General features: G+C 37.8%; 1 long non-coding RNA gene across 1 annotated transcript in view; it reads right to left on the bottom strand.

Annotated features, from left to right (window-relative positions):
• The window catches only part of LOC106912431 (uncharacterized), an 86,041-nt gene extending 73,234 nt beyond the window's left edge, over positions 1 to 12,807 (bottom strand). The window contains exon 1 of the long non-coding RNA XR_015761761.1: positions 11,630 to 12,807. This is a non-coding gene — a long non-coding RNA (uncharacterized LOC106912431). The remainder of the gene's footprint in view (positions 1 to 11,629) is intronic.
• Positions 12,808 to 13,906: the final 1,099 nt, after the last annotated feature.

Raw genomic sequence — 13,906 nt, 5'->3', positions numbered from 1 at the left:
TACATACTGAACAGCAAAGTCTTTTGATAACTTCAAGATTTTTAATGGTTCGTTAAAAGATTTAACAAGATTTTTTATTTACATTTCATTCAAATGAAAACAGAATTATGCAAATTAAGTTCATCTTAAATTCCATAATGAATGCTTATATACATATATTTTCTCCCAACATAATTTCCCAAGTTAATTTCTGCAAAGTCAATGACTTAAAGCAATTTGACGGTGCAGTAGAATAATTAGGATTTAGGTTGGCTGTATGTTATTGAATCTGAATATGTGTTCGGATTTTATGGTGGGGGCTGTGGGGGAGAAATCTGATCTTCTAAAAATGAATTTGGAGTAATTTGGATTCCAATTCCTGTCCAATTATAATTGCAAATGAGTTTGATCCGTTTGTGTTGTAAAATGCTGGGAATTGGTGCAACATAAATACATTGACCAAGTCTTAAAAATGTGGAAGTATGGTTGTGCTTTTTCTTTGAATAACCTCCTCAAAGAGTGAGAAGGAAACCCGCAGCAGCAGTCATGCAGGGATATCAAACTTTCTCAGAGAGAATGCATGTGTCCATATTATCTGGCTTAACGTCTTGGATTTTTGCTCACGTTGATTATAATGCAACACAGATAGAAGGTCTACATCATTGCAGAAGCTCTACATTGTGCTTTTTCAAACTCCCCTTGGAGGCCAGATGCACATATACCAACCTAATTAAAGTGCAACTGATGTATATTATAAAACATACCCAGTATGTCTGTGCCGATGAGAAATTGCTGCACTACCTTGTTAATGAAGGACTTCCGTTGTTGTGTATTTAGAACTCCAGAGCCTGAGTTATGCAGACTATCTGTCTATTTGCATTTCTCAAGTGTCTAGTTTCTTTTTTCCCCTTTCACAGAGAAAGACTCAAGCTTGCTCATCCTGCAGTCAACAAAAATAGAAAGTATAACAACAAAATAATACTGATGAGATGAGAAAGAGGAAATAAACATTCAATTTCTAATGTACCTTCTCAAATGCAATTTAATCTCACTGTTAGAGCCACACTTACTACAATGCATTTTGAATTCTAACATAGCCCAATTAAACATATTCACGACATTGGTGACGCATTGGTCCTTCTCTGACATCCCTCTCTAAAAAGCATGTTTAATAGCCAAGCTGACAATGATGCATGGCAAAACACATGCACATGTATGGCACATTCATAACTGCAGGTGATAAATGAGGGTGCACGAGTTGGTAAAGGTCAGAGAGGATATGATCTAATCATTTCTGCTGGCCGCAGACAGTCTGGTTATGAGCCCATCAACAAGTCAAATTGAAAAACTGACTCCATTCTTGTCCTCAGAGGAAAGAAAAAAATAGGACAACTGTGTTAAAACAAAGCATTTTGCAAGTAAGTAAAACAAGTTTAAGCACAACATTGCAGTAAATGAATCGGTAGCACCCCCCCCCCAAAAAAAAACAAAAACAAAAAAAAACAGTATTTATGCATTTTAAGTCACAAAAGTACTTTTGAGTAAAATTCTGCATACACTTCAGTTTCTGATGCACAAATCCAGCTTTGGTCATTTCATCATACCAGGTTTTTTCTGGTATATAAAATAGCAATCCACTCATGCCTGGACTGCCTTTGATGATCCTCATTAGAGATATATCTCTTCTAAAAACCATTTGCAATGGAATTTCAAAGTTAATTCACAGCACAAAATATTAATTGTTCACTGATCTCAGAAATCCCTTAAAAACTAGTATGAATGTAAGAGTTAGTCAGACACAACTGTCAGACGTCAAACAAAAAATGTTTACAGGGCCTGAAATTTGCTTCAGGATTCGGGGTATTGCACATTAAATTACTGATTCTTGGAAATCTAGTTTTTGTAAGGTGGAAAATTCCTGCATACAGTGTGTAATAACGTAAACGTTTGCATCGGTGCCACAAATTAAAATGAAGAACACTTCTAGCAGTCTAGCCTCTCTTAAAAAAAAAGGAAAAAAAAGCTGTTGGTTTTGCATGGAACACAAAACCATGCATTCTCTCTCTATGTCTCTCCTTCATGCTCATCAGCTGAAGGAAAGACTGCTGCTGAAAAGCACCATAAAAAAGTGATGGCAGTGAGGTAGATAATGACTCAAATACTTGGAACCTCCAACAGACACTGATCAGGTAGCATCAAAGAAAGATAAGCAACTCAAATAAAATTGTCTTCCTAACTGAACCAGAATATATCCAAGGCTTAAACAACAATGACTGAATAAGCTGTTCCATTTAAAAAAAGAGAGAGAGAGAGAGATTCTACAAAATATAAACTTCTCTGTGCATCTCAGATGATGTCTCTCACAGAGTAGTGGTGTAAAAGGAACTTCAGGACAATTCAGCAAGAAAAAGTTACCTTTAAGACATGCAGATGGAGTGTGAAGAGTCAATGTACGGAGGTTTGAACCTGCCAAAGTTGACAATAAATGTAGAAATAGATAAAATGGCTTTAAAATTGCGGTAAATATTCCATCCAAAATATATTTTTTTCCTAATTTACTTCATCAGTGTGATGTCAAATAATATTTGTTTTTAATTTAACAGTATTAATTTATCACAATTATTTATGTTCCATTTTTATTCTTATTGTTTTACAAATTAAGTTTCCTTTTTAATTATTTTTTTCTCATTTTATAAAATCCTGTATTTAATTAATAAATTTGTATTCATTGTCAAATTTCTTCTGTTTAACATAGTTTGTATTTATATATATTTTTTTAATCTAGAGAAGCTTTTTAAATCATACATCAATTAATTTTCTTATTTTTGTTTCATTATACTCTTTTGTTTTTACTCCCTCTGTTTGTAAGTGATAAACTGTCAAAAAAGTCTGGCCAGAAGAAGAAGTCTGTTTGGTGGTCATTTAGAGTCAGCTTCTCTTCTGCTGGTCAAAATAAAGATCCAACCTCTATGTTAGGAAAAATGCACAGATTTTATTTTTATTGCCAATTTTAGCAGGATCAGTCCTCCATAGCGCAAAATGAGCTTCGACAAATGAGCTAATTTACTGAAGAAACCGTTATTCTGGAAAGATAGGAAAAAGAGACACAGGAGGGAGAAAGAAGAGATAGAAGCAAGAGAGAATGATTAGCGGTGTAACCCAAAAAGTTAGGGAAAGAGGCAACAAATTACAGCATTATAAATAATTTACATTATCTCAGATGGCTGATCAGCAAAAACGTGTCAGGTGACATGTCACATTTTAACTATTTAAGATCCTATTTTTCAACAAAGTTGGATGGATAAAAACAGGAGGAGGAGTGGATCATGGAACCAAAAGACAATTGAGGGGATAGATAAGTAGAGAAGATTTAAAAAATGAATTTCAACCTTCTCTGGTTTAACCTCCTCTGGTTTAATAGAGCAGGTTTCACAATATTTTAAACACTTGGACTCCATATACAGTTGGAGGTTGGTAGGAAACCTTTGCTTTTTGAAAATGTTGGTCAGAATGATTATGTTTGGAAAACTTTGTAAATTTGGAGGTGGTAACTTTTTATAACCAGTGTCTTAAAGTAGAACCAGTGATCTATTTTAAGAACAAAGGGTCACAATATGTCATATTTAATTTGAGATAACTAGCTCAAACCTAAATAAGTGTCAAAACCGGTGGTAAAAGGGGGAATATAAACTCTTAATAAATTAATCAGCAAGTGAAATAAATTGAGAACTTTGTTATAACCAGAAAAAAGATGTTGGATAATAGCAATAAGAAACTAAGCTGAAAGCTCCTGTGATGTTATTATTGATACCAGTGATTTAATAGTATTGAACTTAAAATTATACCTACAAATTAAATCAAACTCCCATAAGAAAACGTTATTGACAGAAATGTGTTCGCCTTCCCTGCCCTTCAGACTATCAAACTGGGTATTCATCAATCCTTTTTTTGAGACAGTGAGGATTTACAGAGGACCCTGTGGTTTTCACCACTCACATTGAATCCTGTGTGGATTATTCATCCATAAAGTTGTTTTTTTCAACCATTTTATCTGGCTGAAGAGTGAAGTCCCCAGAGAAGACTAACACAATAAATTACAGTCTGCCTTAGTTTTGTCACTCTTGTAAAGAAGAGACGTCGACAAATGTTCAGCAATGAAAAGCAAAAATCCAAAGGCTTATATTTAATACGCTTTTCACACATTCTAAATAATAACATCTTGTCAGCCGTGAGGTGTTAACAGGATATTTTTAGTTTTTGTAACCGGAAGGAAAGGGTTTTGATCAAATTAAAAAGAAAATATCTTTATAAAAAAGGATCAACTGCCAAAAATAAGGGTCAAAAACACAAGGTTCACATTCCTTTTTTCAACAAATGGAAGTGAATTGGTACCTAATCAAAGACTGCCATTCTTCTAATATAAAGCCTAGTGTCAGCAGGGTCAAAGCTCCTTTAACAAGTGACAGCAGATATGACTGTAAGAGGGCTTTGTGACATAGTCGAGCAGTGTAGGCTGGTAAATGTCTCACCATTCTTTCGCCTGGCAGTAACTGGCAGAAGAAAACACGCAAAACAGAAAAGTATACAAGATGCCTCACTCTTTGTTGCAGAACCAGAAAAACTGAGACGAGGAAAAGAAAAAAAAAAGAAGAAAAGTCTTCAGTTCCCCCCCATTTTGTGCTCAAACCTTGCAAACATTTTGCATATACAATGGATCCGAGTAGTGGAAATGTTTCGTCAATTTCTCTCCTACAACCAGTCAGTGCAGCCGTGAGATAATCGCTAAACCAACTGAAAGGTTCTTCACCTACATTGCGCATCCACCTTTTCAATCAGCTGAAGGAAATATGAATTGCCTGTCAGTGAGAATGATTTAAAGATAACAGTTTGTCTATATTGATTTGAATACATGGGTTGAACAAGCAATGTACACACCTGGGGACTTGCAAATGCACTTTTATATGGGTTGTATAAACATTCATACACACAGATAATTTTTTTCAGAATGAGGCCACATGGTTTAGAAAATGGCAGCTCATTCCTGAGCTCCTATAGTTCCAGATTACAGCTGCAGTCAAATGAAGAGCTGTACGCTGCACAGCGACCCATGTGGTACGTATATTCAGCATACTGCAGACACAGTCCTCTACAACAGGAGAAAACGGGGCTGGTCAGAGATTCTGGCCCTACTTAAGCTTCTTCCTTGCCCAGGGGCCACAAGACATCCTGCCAGGAAATTACAAACACACCAGTTTTACAAGTACTATACGTAAAAATGGCATAATTTAGCAGTGTCTGGATGTTTTGTCTATTTTAGTAGTTTGATTCCAAAAGCGAAACCCCCAAATTATATTATGTTTATGACAGAGTGATATTTTTCAAGCAGCTTTATGTCATTTTGATCATTACCTTCTACTAATGATAACGCAGATCTCAGTTGAAAATTGTGTGGTAGGAAAACATGTAGAGAAGAAAAGCTTCACAAACAACATGGATAAGACGGATTTTTAAACAAAGCCAGTTCAACAGGACTGGATTGTTGCTCATAACACTAAATGCCTCAAATAAAAGTAAGTTTAGCATTTCATTCAAAAAGAAAAGAATGGAGAGGCACAGAACCAAATTTGCTTCAGTGTGATGCTTCTAGAGAGAGTGATGATAAATTGATATTGAGCCAATGAGTTCTATCAGTTTTTAAGTCAGCACAGCTACCTACCAGGAAATTTGTGCTTTATGCTTTTGTCTACAAAATCAAAAGGACATGCCAATTTCATTCTACATCATAACTTGGCACCTGCCCACACTGCTACAAGTACCAACATCTGATTCAAGGACCATGGTATTGCTGTGCTTGATTTGGCTAGCTGACTTAGCCAACCTGAAATCCCGAACTTAGTTGTAGAAGCATTACAGACAACTAAAAACTTTACCTCTGATATACAGTCAAGGTACTAGTCATACTTTAGTTTTTAAAAAATATAGACTTTCAAAGCCACTAATATCTTCCATCTTACTATTCCTGTGGTCTGATGATTTTTTTCTGATGCTAGGCCAGAAGGTCTGATTTATTTTACTTTATGGAACTTATAGTAAAGCAACACCGCCCCTTCCCAACATGTTGCTTCACAAAGCTGGCTTCAAAAAAGGCAATCAGGATTTCCTCATCTTACAGGGAAAAAACAAACAAAACAATTTGGCCATTTGGATATATTATTGGTCACAAAACGTGGACAAAATGTATATTTTACTCTTTTTTTTCTCCCGTCTTAGTACACAGGAGCTTTACTGAGTTACAATAAAAAAAATAAATACAGCAAAAGGAGAGGAAAAAGTTTTTAGAAAGTATTTTATTGAAAGTGCTTTTATTTTGATCGTCAAGGAAAATATTTTCTATCATGTACTTACTACAATAGTCAGGCAAAGTCCATGTAAGAGGTATGAAAGAAATTCTGCCCAGGGTGCCACCTAGATTTGAGCTGTTTCTGTGGAAAACGCCAAGTTATTTATGAAAACATAAACGCATAAGCAATTAAACATCAGTTACAAACGCAAGTCCATAAAAAAGGTGGCACTTTGAAGACAAGAACCACTAAAGCAACATAAATGGTGAAGGATTTTTACATTAATTCGTCATTATGGCTCATTAAGAAAGACAAAAGCATTCATTAAAAGAAAACCTCAAAAAAAATGAAAGAAAGAAAAAAAAAAGCATCTGTGAGACAAGCGCGTGAGTATGAGGGGCCGTTTAGGACAAAATTTACGTTTTGTCTCTCACACACTACCAACAAGTCTCGCATACTCCAAAAAAGTAGCCTCGCATACTCAAAAAAATTACGTTTCGTCTCTCACACACTACCAACAAGTCTCGCATACTCCAAAAAAGTAGCCTCGCATACTCAAAAAAATTACGTTTCGTCTCTCACACACTACCAAAAAGTCTCGCATACTCCAAAAAAGTAGCCTCGCATACTCAAAAAAATTACGTTTCGTCTCTCACACACTACCAAAAAGTCTCGCATACTCCAAAAAAGTAGCCTCGCATACTCAAAAAAATTACGTTTCGTCTCTCACACACTACCAGAAACTCTCGCACACTCCAAAAATTACGTTTTGTCTCTCACACACTACCAGAAACTCTCGCACACTCCACAAAAGTAGCCTCGCACACTCCAAAAATTACGTTTTGTCTCTCACACACTACCAGAAACTCTCGCACACTCCAAAAAAGTAGCCTCGCACACTCCAAAAATTACGTTTTGTCTCTCACACACTACCAGAAACTCTCGCACACTCCAAAAAAGTAGCCTCGCATACTCAAAAAAATTACGTTTTGTCTCTCACACACTACCAGAAACTCTCGCACACTCCAAAAAAATAGCCACGCACACTCAAAAAATACTAAAATGTCGCACACACACAAACGTTAACTTTCTCTCACACATACACTAACAGCTCGCACATTCACAAACGTTAACTGTCTCGCACACATACACTGGTACCAGCTCGCACATTCACAAACGTTAACTGTCTCGCACACATACACTGGTACCAGCTCGCACATTCACAAACGTTAACTGTCTCGCACACATACACTGGTACCAGCTCGCACATTCACAAACGTTAACTGTCTCGCTCACATACACTGGTACCAGCTCGCACATTCACAAACGTTAACTGTCTCGCTCACATACACTACTAACAGCTCGCACACACACACAGACGTTTATCTCTCACATACACAAGACTAAAGTTGAACACACACACAGTACTAAGACTCGTTTTTTGAATGTGTGAGAGCGAGACTTTTTTTGAATGTGTGAGAGTTGTCACGGAAGAGGCGGGGCATAATTTTTGGATCAAACTGCGCATGCGTAGATCCTAAACCATAAGTTTCGATTGTTGACTCACTGTATGTTCTATTACTTAGTATATTTGTGCTATATATATTTTAAATATATATAGAACGTTTAACTTTCTTGTAGATTAAATGTGCTATAGAAATAAATGAATTTGATTGATTGATTAAAAATAGCAAAATTGCTGTAGTACAATCTGTCCACTGGGTGCCAGCATTACAGGAATTATTAAGAGGTCTTGTGAGAAATTCTGTTCCCCCGTGAAAATCTGTTCCCCCTGTGACGGGAGCGCGCATTGCAGCCAGAGACGTGGATCCGGTGAATCTGACCATTTTCACGGCGCTTCTGATCGATTTCTCGGTAAAAACTACTCATATGATCATATCAATGTGTAACTTTCAGTTTAATCGGCAGCTATCAAAATAAAAATACATACATAAATAAACGAGGTCTGGTGTGGAGGTCATTTTTCGCTGTTTTGTGTTATTTTGAAAGCGAAGAAAATCGATCTTTTTTCAGCTTTTGTCTCGTAAGCCTGACAAATAAAAGTCAGTCAACAAACACAGGTTCCCAACACATAGTGTGCATTTATAATTTTTCATTTCTGATGGAGGAAGGAGATTAATATACCTGCAAGATCTTTTACTTTGTTTTCAAAATATTTGCACTATGTTTGACATTTGTCCTTAACATAGTTTAATATAAGGTAGCTATTGAAAGATAGTTTCAATATATTTATATATATTTAAAAGCACAAATATACTAAGTAATAGAACATACAGTGAGTCAACAATCGAAACTTATGGTTTAGGATCTACGCATGCGCAGTTTGATCCAAAAATTATGCCCCGCCTCTTCCGTGACAACTCTCACACATTCAAAAAAAGTCTCGCTCTCACACATTCAAAAAGAGTCTCGCTCTCACACATTCAAAAAACGAGTCTTAGTACTGTGTGTGTGTTTAACTTTAGTCTTGTGTATGTGAGAGATAAACGTCTGTGTGTGTGTGCGAGCTGTTAGTAGTGTATGTGTGCGAGACAGTTAACGTTTGTGAATGTGCGAGCTGGTACCAGTGTATGTGTGCGAGACAGTTAACGTTTGTGAATGTGCGAGCTGGTACCAGTGTATGTGTGCGAGACAGTTAACGTTTGTGAATGTGCGAGCTGTTAGTGTATGTGTGCGAGACAGTTAACGTTTGTGAATGTGCGAGCTGGTACCAGTGTATGTGTGCGAGACAGTTAACGTTTGTGAATGTGCGAGCTGTTAGTGTATGTGTGCGAGAAAGTTAACGTTTGTGTGTGTGCGACATTTTAGTATTTTTTGAGTGTGCGTGGCTATTTTTTTGGAGTGTGCGAGAGTTTCTGGTAGTGTGTGAGAGACAAAACGTAATTTTTGGAGTGTGCGAGAGTTTCTGGTAGTGTGTGAGAGACGAAACGTAATTTTTTTGAGTATGCGAGGCTACTTTTTTGGAGTATGCGAGACTTTTTGGTAGTGTGTGAGAGACAAAACGTAAATTTTGGAGTGTGCGAGGCTACTTTTGTGGAGTGTGCGAGAGTTTCTGGTAGTGTGTGAGAGACAAAACGTAATTTTTGGAGTGTGCGAGAGTTTCTGGTAGTGTGTGAGAGACGAAACGTAATTTTTTTGAGTATGCGAGGCTACTTTTTTGGAGTATGCGAGACTTTTTGGTAGTGTGTGAGAGACGAAACGTAATTTTTTTGAGTATGCGAGGCTACTTTTTTGGAGTATGCGAGACTTGTTGGTAGTGTGTGAGAGACAAAACGTAAATTTTGTCCTAAACGGCCCCTCATACGTGAGCATTCAGTTCAGCACACTCGTAAGAAGTCGTTCGCGCGCGTTCTGCTCGAGCTCACGCACGGGCGCACACTAAGGGAAATTGCCTTCTCCTTTTTTTTCCCCAACAGACAGAAGTTAATCCGCGTTTATGCCAATTCTCGCACTGATATTTGTATAATCCGTTCTTCCTGCGTTTGTCTGCAGTTCTCTTTTGTGTCGCCTTTACTGCTTTTTTGCAAAGCACATTTACATAATTTGGAGTTCTGCTGGCGGAATGGCAGAGTTTTTGTTGTTGTTTTTTTTGCTTTAGCGTGAAAGTGAATTACTCTCGTCTTCTCCCTCCTAATCCTGCGCTCCGCTGCTGGAACACGGGTGGGAGAAGTCCCGACACTCTTCCACTTATCCAAATTTAATATGCGCCTTACTCCATTTGTTTGTACACAAAAACAACATTGAGAGAATGCAAGACGTATAAAAGCACATATATACTTGGGTTTAAAGGCACGGGTCCAGCAAGAGTTCAGCCAACGTCATTATTTTTCCTACAAAACGCAATCAACGTCGCGTAGAAATTTACATTATTGCAACTAAATGTGAGCAAAAGGGCAGCTTAGAGCAAACTTTCGAGGATTACTTTTTATTACTTTCACTCCTTAAATTTAACTCTCGCACAATGTAAACGGTTTAAAAGTTAAAATGTTAAACTTACTTGAAGAACAAGGGGATACATTTTGAATGAACAAATAAAAACCACAAGAACAAATTGGCATTGCAAGAACAAATATATAAATATATGTTCTGATTAATCAGTCGAATGTATAAATAGTTCCTTTTTTGTATTTAGCGTGTTATTTAATTATGAATTTTCATTCTTAATTAATTCCTACAAAACAGTAAATCAACACCCAAGAAGCGGAAAGAAGCAAATGTACTTGTACTCCCTGTTTTCATTCCAGTCCGAGCTCGATTTTCTCGTTTTTTTTTTTTTTTTTTTTTTTTTTTTTTTTGTCGAAACCAAAATATGATTATGCATTATGATGATCATGATTATGATGGCGCTTTAGCCTTTTTCATCTCCATCAGGAGCACATCACCGAGTGCACCTTATGCCGCCCTGTGCATAAAGAGCGTCATTGCACTGTACAAACAGTACTTCCACTGTCAAGAGTGGAAGCCCTGCATGTGCGCGGAAATACTGGCTGTCAACGCAATGCCTGAGGGAAGCGACAGAGAGGAAGAAAAAAAGAACTGATTTTTCCCAGCTTAGTTTTTTTTTTCCCTTAAATGCCAGTTAAAAGACTGCATATGGGTGGGCGGGTTAAAGAGTTACACAGCAAAAACACTAACACACAACAACATGCGACTCATGAGAGGCAATCAATGCAGAAGTAAGTTGCGGATGTCCTTTGTCTGACAAAGCTTGCAGAGCAAAAAGCTGCTACACGTGAAACCTGCTGTCTTGCAAACCTTCATCCAATTAATTGGGAAACATAAAAGGACGTCTCACACCCAGTTATCTGGGACAAATGAATCTGTAAGGGTAGCAAACAACCGAGCATCAAAGCAACTTTCGCGACAGTTGCGCATTTGACAGCCTGCTTATCCACAGGAGCAGCAGCAACTTTGCCCGTTGCTGCGCATTTACTTCGCGCAAAAGGACGCGTGTGAGGGACATCAAACGCCCTCATTTCAACAGTGTAGCTTTGGAAAAGAAGAACAGCAAGTCACTCGATTGGGTTAATCACAAGTAGCTCAAAGCTACGACCTGCCATCTGCTCAGACCAACACACGCGCTTTCAGCGGAGCAGAGAGACTCTAGTTGCTGTTGTTTCAGACGAAACGAATACATGGACATGGTGTTGCTTATGCACAACAAGAAACTGTACTGATAAAGAGAGAAGAAGTAGGCACGTTTCTGCCGCCGCTCGATTCGCACCTATCAGCTCCAATGAAACACCGGGAAAGGGGGGGGGGGTGGCAAGCACTTGGCTTTTACTCACCTGATTGTGGAGAGACGACCCCAAACAAGACGCTTGTCAGGAGAAAGCCGAGGCAACACGGGACAGACGTTGGCTTCATTGTTGTGCTTGGCAGGTATCTCCTTTTAAATTCACATGTCCAGCGAAGTATCCCTCATTCACAGCAAGAAAGGATGAGCTGTTTTGCGTTTTTTTTTTTTTTTTGACGGCTCCTCAGACTGCGAGTTTTGTGAGCACTTTGGGGCTGCTTCTGCACAAGTTTACAGTTTGTCCAACTGTTCTTTGCGTCGTCTCTTGTTGTGCCTTCTGGCTTAATCTGTCACTGACGCAAGAACAGAAATTGTGGAAAATCAGCTTCTAACTCACTCACCGAAAACCAAAAGCTTGCCAAAAAAAAAAAAAAAATTGCGTAAAGCACTGTACTCATACCATTACTCCCCGTCTTAGACACAATATGCAGCTGCAGACTCGCATTCTCGAGACACACCTCCAAGTCCCCTGAACTCCTCCCACCCGCGCCCTGATTGGCACAGGTGCCCGACGATCACCCCAAACTCCGCTCGACTCCGGCATGGTGCGCCGTCCCATTGGTTGGCACAAGACGCCCGAGACCCCCCTAGAGTTTGTGCTTCGGCTGGCTGTGTTGCACCTGTCACCCCGAAAACAGCAGAGATAAATTCTGGGATTTATTGGCATCATAAGTAAAATAGAGCTGACTACTACTTATCGGGGGCTTCCTTGCACTTGGACAGACCTCATCAGGATCCGATAAGATATAGCTTCATTTTGGAAGAGTCGGTATGCTGTTGTGCTTTTCTTGTGGAGCAGTGAAATTATATAGAACTGGAACAGATTTAATTAACGGTCTTCCTTTATGTATGTGCAGCTCTTTGGGAATCACTTTCCTCTTCATTAATTTTCCTCATTTAAAGGCTGATGTCAAGAAGAATATTTTGACTGCAACATTTTGAACCCGTTTTCATTCTAGCAAAGCAAAATTATAATCAATGGCAATGTCAATATGTTTAAAGGTATAAACAAGTAAGACTCGTAATCGCAAAAACGGCCTGAAATATTGTTTTTAATCCCCATTCCATTAATTAATTTTCAAATAAAATTGGATATTGCTGTAGACTGATTAGTGTGGATTAAGATTCACTGAAGACATTTAAGCAAGCAAATCAATGAGAAAAATGTGAGCTATATTAGTTGAAATAGCTCAACATATTTAATCACAAATAAACACAAAATATAATTTTTGAGGTTGGGGAGGAATATTTGCAGTATTTGGGATATGCTTTCAGTTCATCCAGACTATTTGTTTTTCGATTATAGAACTTATTTATAATCAATAATACCAAAACAGAAAAAAAAAATATCTATATCATTAGACCGCTTCAGATTAGACCCCCTACACTGATCATACTGCCAACTAATGGTTGAATGTTTGATTTTATGATGGAAAAAAATATCCCATTTGATCCCATAGTTGCAGATTAAAATGTGGTCAGATACACAAATATCATATGTTATATAATGGTAAAATTAAAGTTTTTTTTTTTTTTTTTTTTATGTTTTAGTTTCCATCTGGGCAGAGGGTCGTATTTCAATGATGCTGTAATGAGAAGTGAAGTGGCCATTTTTTTAACCTTGACAAAACCACTGACGCCTGGAAAATCTCATCCCATTAGCATAAAAACAGGGGAAAACACTGAGTATAAAGTAGCTAAAATTATTCAATTCGGACCCATAATGGTCCCAGGGTTATTTGGTTTAAAGATTCTTTACGGATTCTACTAAAAGTGAAAGATGTCTTACCAGGTAATGGAACATTCAAAATATCATCCAAACAGGGATTGGATGATATTCTTATTTAATCCAGTTGTATTTAACCAGAGCTACATCTAAAACATCAATGGCATTGACCCCAGACTCTGAACTCCACTGACCTAAATAGAAGATCTAACATTATAAAGACTATATGGTCTCTCAGAAGATTAAAGAAAGGAGTTTGCAGCCTAATTTTGTTTTGAGTCTAAATAAGAAATGAAAGGGAGAATAGATTCAAAATCTTTGAATGTATTTACACCTAAGCCAGCAAGCTGCTAGCACTAGACCCAGCAGAACAGAACAGGAAAGGAATGCCAGATGATGCTAGGAAGTTATACTGTGTAATCCTGGAAATAGGTCCAAGGTAGATGAAGGTTAATTGGAATCTTCTGCAGCTCTACATCCAAATAACAAGCACAACAGAATCTCAAGGTTGAGTAGGCCTCTTTGGTCCTTTGGACCACAGGT

Source organism: Poecilia mexicana, unplaced genomic scaffold (genome assembly GCF_051168715.1).
Source record: "Poecilia mexicana isolate PSO_F unplaced genomic scaffold, ASM5116871v1 scaffold_2, whole genome shotgun sequence".
Classification (NCBI taxonomy): domain Eukaryota; kingdom Metazoa; phylum Chordata; class Actinopteri; order Cyprinodontiformes; family Poeciliidae; genus Poecilia; species Poecilia mexicana.
This window is presented reverse-complemented; position numbering and strand designations above follow the sequence as displayed.